This window comes from Saimiri boliviensis, chromosome 2, assembly GCF_048565385.1.
Source record: "Saimiri boliviensis isolate mSaiBol1 chromosome 2, mSaiBol1.pri, whole genome shotgun sequence".
NCBI lineage: Eukaryota > Metazoa > Chordata > Mammalia > Primates > Cebidae > Saimiri > Saimiri boliviensis.
Genome location: NC_133450.1, coordinates 232,522,291 through 232,528,315, shown reverse-complemented (window position 1 = coordinate 232,528,315; position 6,025 = coordinate 232,522,291). Strand labels below are relative to the sequence as shown.

General features: G+C 38.8%; 1 pseudogene; it reads left to right on the top strand.

Moving 5' to 3' along the window:
* The first annotated feature begins 372 nt into the window (after positions 1–372).
* Positions 373–3,222, top strand: LOC101044476 (ATP synthase F(1) complex subunit alpha, mitochondrial pseudogene; annotated as a pseudogene).
* Positions 3,223–6,025: the final 2,803 nt, after the last annotated feature.

Sequence of the window (6,025 nt, the reverse complement as noted above, 5' to 3'; positions counted from 1 at the left end):
TACCTAGGAATACAACTAACCAAGAAGGTTAAAGATTTGTACAAGGGGTCCAGATGCCGCGGCTGTGGAGGTACAGCCTGCGGAGAAACAGCCGTGGTGTGTGCCTTCCCTTGGCAGGCCGGACTCGTCTCCAGAAATGCCTTGGGTTCATCTTTCACTGCTGCAAGGAATCTCCATACCTCTAACACTCATCTTCAGAAGATGGAGACTGCTGAGATGTCCTGTATTCTTGAAAGCATATTCTTGGAGCTGATACCTCTGTTGACCTTGAAGAAACTGGGCTTAAGTATTAGTGATGGTATTGCCCATGTACGTGGGCTGAGGAATGTTCAAGCAGAAAAAATGGCAGAGTTTTCTTGAGGCTTAAAGGTTATGTCCTTGAACTTGGAACCTGACAATGTTGGTGTTGTCATTGGAAACAATAAACTAATTAAGGAAGGGGATATAGGGAAGAGGATAGGAGTCACTGTGGACGTTCCAGCTGGTGAGGAGCTGTTGGGTGAGATCATTGATGCCCTTGGCAATGCTACTGATGGAAAGGGTCCAATTGGTTCCAATACCCATAGGTGAGTTGGTATGAAAGCCCCCAGAATCATTCCCCAAGTTTCAGTGCAGGAACCAATGCAGACTGGCATTAAGGTTATGGATAGCTTGGTACCAACTGGTCATGGTCAGTGAGCAATCATTAACCAGAGACATTTCGATGATGGATCTGATGAAAAGAAGAAGCCGTACTGTATCTATGTTGCTACTGATCCAAAGAGATCCACTTTTGTCCAGTTGATGAAGAGACTTACAGATGCAGATGCCATGAATTCCACCATTGTGGTGTCAGCTATGGCCTTGGATGCTGTCCCACTTCAGTACCTGGCTCCCTACTCTGGCTGTTACATAGGAGAGTATTTTAGAGGCAACGGCAAACATGCTTTAATCATCTATGATGGCTTATTCAAACAGGCTGTTACTTACTGTCAGATGTCTCTGTTACTCCACGGACCCCCTGGTCATGAGGCCTATCCTGGTGATGTGCTCTACCCATACTCCTGGTTGCTGGAGAAAGCAACCAAGATGAATAATGCTTTTGGCTCCTTGACTGCTTTGCCAGTCACAGACACACAGGCTGGTGATGTGTCTGCTTACATTCCAACAAATGTCATTTCCGTCACTGACAGACAGATTATTTTGGGAACATAATTGTTCTACAGAGGTATCCACCCTACCATTAATGTTGGTCTGTCTGTGTCTCATGTCAGATCTGCTGCCCAAACCAGGGCTATGAAGCAGGTGGCAGTTACCATAAAGCTGGAAGTGCCTTAGAATCATGAGGTTGCTGCTTTTGCTGGGTTTGGTTCTGACCTCGATGCTGCCAATAACAGCTTTTGAGTCGTGTGCATCTGAGTTGCTGAAGCCAGGACAGTATTCTCCCCTGGCTACTGAAGAACAAGTGGCCGTTATCTAGGTGGGTGTAAGGGGGTATCTTGATAAACTGGAGCCCAGCAAGATTACAAAGTTTGAGAATGCTTTCTTGTCTCATGTTGTCACTCAGCACCAAGCCCTGTTAGGCACTATCAGGGTTGATGGAAAGATCTCAGAAGAATCCGATGCAAAGCTGAAAGTGATTGCAACAAACGTCTTTTCTGGATTTGAAGCCTAAAATCCTATGGATTCGCGTCAAATACCAGCCCAGTTTTGTCCTTGTTTGTTCTAGGAAATTAGTTTCATTTGTAAAAGGGTTACTCTCATACTCTTTATACACAGAAATCACATGAAAAACAAAGATTCCATAATGTGAAGAAGAAAAGATTTCTTCAAGGAGAACTGCCAGCCACTGCTAAAAGAAATCAGAGATGACACAAATAAATGAAAAACATTCCATGCTTATGGATTGGAAGAATCAATATTTTTTAAATGGCCACACTGCCCGAAGCAGTTTAAATATTTAATGCTATAACTAGCAATGCCATTTTCCCCAGAACTAGAAAAAAAGCTATTCTAAAATTCATAGAGAACCAAAAAAGAGCCCGAATAGTTAAAGCAATCCTAAGCAAAAAGAACAAAGCTATAGGTATCATACTACCCAACTTCAGACTGTATTATCAGGCTACAGTAAGCAAAACAGCTTGGTAGTGATACAGACACAGACAGATGAATGGAACAGAATAGATAATCTAGAAGCAGATATGCACACCTATAGCCATCTGCTCTTTGACAAAGCCCACAAAAAATGGGAAAATGATTCCCTATTCAATAAATGGCAGTAGAATAACTGGCTAGCCATAGGCAGAAGAATGAAACTGAACCCCTACCTTTTGCCATACAAAAATTAACTCAAAATGAGCTCAAGATTTAAATATAAGACCTCAAACTATAAGAATCCTAGAAGAAAACTTAGGAAAAAGCAGTATTCTGGACATAGCCTTGGCAAAGAATTTTTGCCTAAGTTTCCTAAAGCAATTGCAAACAAACCAAAAGCTGACAAGTGGGACCTAATTAGACTAAAAAGCTTCTGGTCAGCAAAAGAAACTATCAGTAGAGTAAACGAACAATCTACATAATAGGAGAAAATATTTGCAAACAATGCATCCAGCAAAGATCTCATATCCAGAACCTATAAGAAACTGAAATTAAGAAAAAATAAACAAATAACCCCATTAAAAAAATGGGCAAAGGACATGTACAGACACTTCTTAAAAGGAGACATGCAAGTGGCCAACAAACATACAAAAATGTCCAACATCGCTAATCATCAGAGCAATGCAAATCAAAGCCATAATAAGATACCATCTCATCCCAGTCAGAATGGCTAATATGAAAAGGTCAAAAAACAACAGATGCTGGTGAGGCTATGGATAAAAGGGAATGCTTATAAACTGTTTAGGGGAATGTGAATTGGTTTAGTCACTGTGGAAAGAGTTTGAAGATCTCTCAAAGAACTTAGAACTACCATTCAACCTAGCATCCCCATTATTGGGCATATACTTAAGGGAAAATAAATCATTCTACAAAAAAAAAAAAGCACATATACTCCTATGTTCATAACAGCATTATTTGCAATAGCAAAGACATAGAATTAACCTAGGTACTCATCAATGGTAGATTGGATTTTTAAAACGTGGTACATAGGCCAGACGTGGTGGCTCACGCCTGTAATCCCAGCACTTTGGGAGGCTGAGGCAGGCGGATCATGAGGTCAAGAGATCGAGACCATCCTGGCCTACATAGTGAAACCCCATCTCTACTAAAAATACAAAAAAATTAGCTGGGTGTGGTGGTGTGTGCCTGTAGTCCAGCTACTCAGGAGGCTGAGGCAGGAGAATCACTTGAACCTGGAAGGCAGAGGTTGCAGATCATGCCACTGCACTCCAAGCCTGGCAACAGCCTGAGACACTTTAAAAAAAAAATGTGGCACATACACACCACAGAACACTACACAGCCATGAAAAAGAATGAAATCATGTCTTTTTCAGAAACATGCATGCAGCTGGAGGCCATAATCCTAGATAAATCATTAGGAACAGAAAACCAAATACAGCTTGTTCTCACTTGTAAGTGGGAGCTAAACACTGAGTACACATTGACATAAATATGGTAATGATAGACACTGTGAACTACTAGATGGGTCAGGAGGGAGGGGGGATGGGCTGAAAGGCTACCTTTTAGGTAATATGCTCAACTACTTGGGTGATGGAATCCATACCCTAAACATCAGCATTACACCACATACCTGTGTTAAAATTTTGCAGCTATGTCCCCTGAATCTAAAATAAAAGTCAAAATTATTTTTTTTCAAAAAGAAGTTGTTGTCATTACAGGAAGTGGTAGATATTTTGGGTTCTGCCTAGGCTGTTTTCTGAGTCAGAAGGGAGTCCATTTGATTCTGTTTGACATAAGTATTCCTGCTCAAACCATTCTGGAAGGAATCAACTTTATACATGGAGACATGTGTCATCTCTCTGAGGTAGAGAAAGCATTCCAGGATATAGATGTCACTTGTGTGTTCCATATTGTCTCTTATGTCACATCAGGGTGGGAACAATTGAATCAAAACTGGCTTGAAGAAGTCGATGTGGGGGACACAGGCAATGTCCTCTAGGCTTGCAGGAGAAGAGGAGTAATAAAATTACTTTACGCTAGTGCCTTTAATGCCGTATTTAGAGGTGCAATGGTCAGAAATGAAGATGAATCTCTGTCTTAGCTCTTCATCTCTGTAGCTGTCACTACTCTCAGACAAAATTGACTGTAGGCAAGAAGATGATGGAAGTAAATAGTATTTTTCCTTCCCTACATTCCCAACTTCCTTAATCCCTTCCCTGTAAATCTGACCACTGGGACACTTGGTTCCACTAGGATAGCTTTCCTCCACTGTGATCCCTCATCTACATGCTCAGTGTCACCAGAAGAATGATGTTATTTTCCAGATAGCTGGATTACACAGCATTTAACTTTATCTTATTTCATTTTTTATGAAAAGTTATGAAATTGGAATAAAAAGCAGAAACAAAGAAAGAGATCTTCTGAAATATACATTTTATAAGAGCCAAGAAATTAGTACCTGGAAAAATAAACTTTAATATTTAAAATTAATTTATATAGGGAGATAATTATATTTCTTGCCAAAATGTCTATCACCTACTGATTCTCTATTTGAAATAAACATTATAAATTTTATATGTCTAAATATGAAATTTCACAAATTTGCCATAAGAGGCTGGAGAACTAGCTTGCTCTTTTTCCACGATGTGAGAATACAATAAGAAGTCAGCAGTCTGCAATCAGCAGTTACCAGAACTTGACCATGCTGATGCCTTGATCTTGGATTTCCCAGCCTCCAGAATTATGAGAAATAAATGTTTCTTGTTTAAGCCACCCAGTTTATGGTAATTTGTTATATCAGCCTGAAGTGATTAAGACAAAAATGCTGAGAAACAGGACTATATAGTAAAAATTCCATAACTCGTTCTGGAGTTTGAGATCTATTACAAAGGTCTACAATCCAAAAGGTCCTCATAGATTGAATATGGCACGAACAAGGTGGGTGTGGACATGAGTCAGATCCTAACAGAAAGGATATTTGCCCTTTATGGTTCCTTTATGGAACCTCCTTTATGCTTCCTTCCAGGAGTGTGCAGCCCAGAATGTAGGTCTGATGGAGTGACTGGTACCACAGGCATGAGCAATTGGCACATAACGGGAGTAACAGAGAGGAATCAGAGAATCGTGATTGCTCTTGTAAATGATACTTATGGACCAAACAGGCACATTGGGCTCAGAACATAGCAATTTTTTCCCTAAGTCTGTCAGTGTATATATCTTTTACAGGCCAGGTATGTCAAGAGTCTACATTTGAGAAAGGTCTTAAAATCCATACAATATACATTTTGTACACAATTTCAGAATTCATAACAGATTATACTCAAGATACTGCATTTTATCCAGTGTGTTTTTACATTATAATTTCCCAGGGTAACAGCTTCTCATTTTCAATGCCAATTTACTTTTATGTGATATTCACATTTTGTACCAATCTGGTGTTCAGATTTTGTATTACTTGATATGATTTTTTAAGTGCATAATCACTTTAAGTTTTGTTTATAAACTTATGGATAGCATGACATAATATAAATTATATTAGAGATGGTATATTTAATATCCCCTAAAATACCAAATAACTTACCAATATCCTAGTATTTAAATATATAGTTGATAACTCGAAGTAATTTATCACTGTTTCTTTGCAGTCATTTTGATGTCACAGTTGTTTAAGGCTTAATGATGATTAAGAACATTTAGTGAATTTATGTACACTTTAATGAATTGATTTAACATTTCAGCTGTTTATGTGTAAGGACCCATAAAATGATAAATTTAAATGACTTGAGAATTAAAATGCAATAGTTTACTCTTGGAGCATTACTTTTTCTCTCTCTGGTTATTGGTCAGGCTACCAAATGCTTTAAAAAAAATAAATGTTTTAAATATTATTTCTTTATTTGTTTGTTTGTTTTGAGACGGAGTTTTGCTCTTG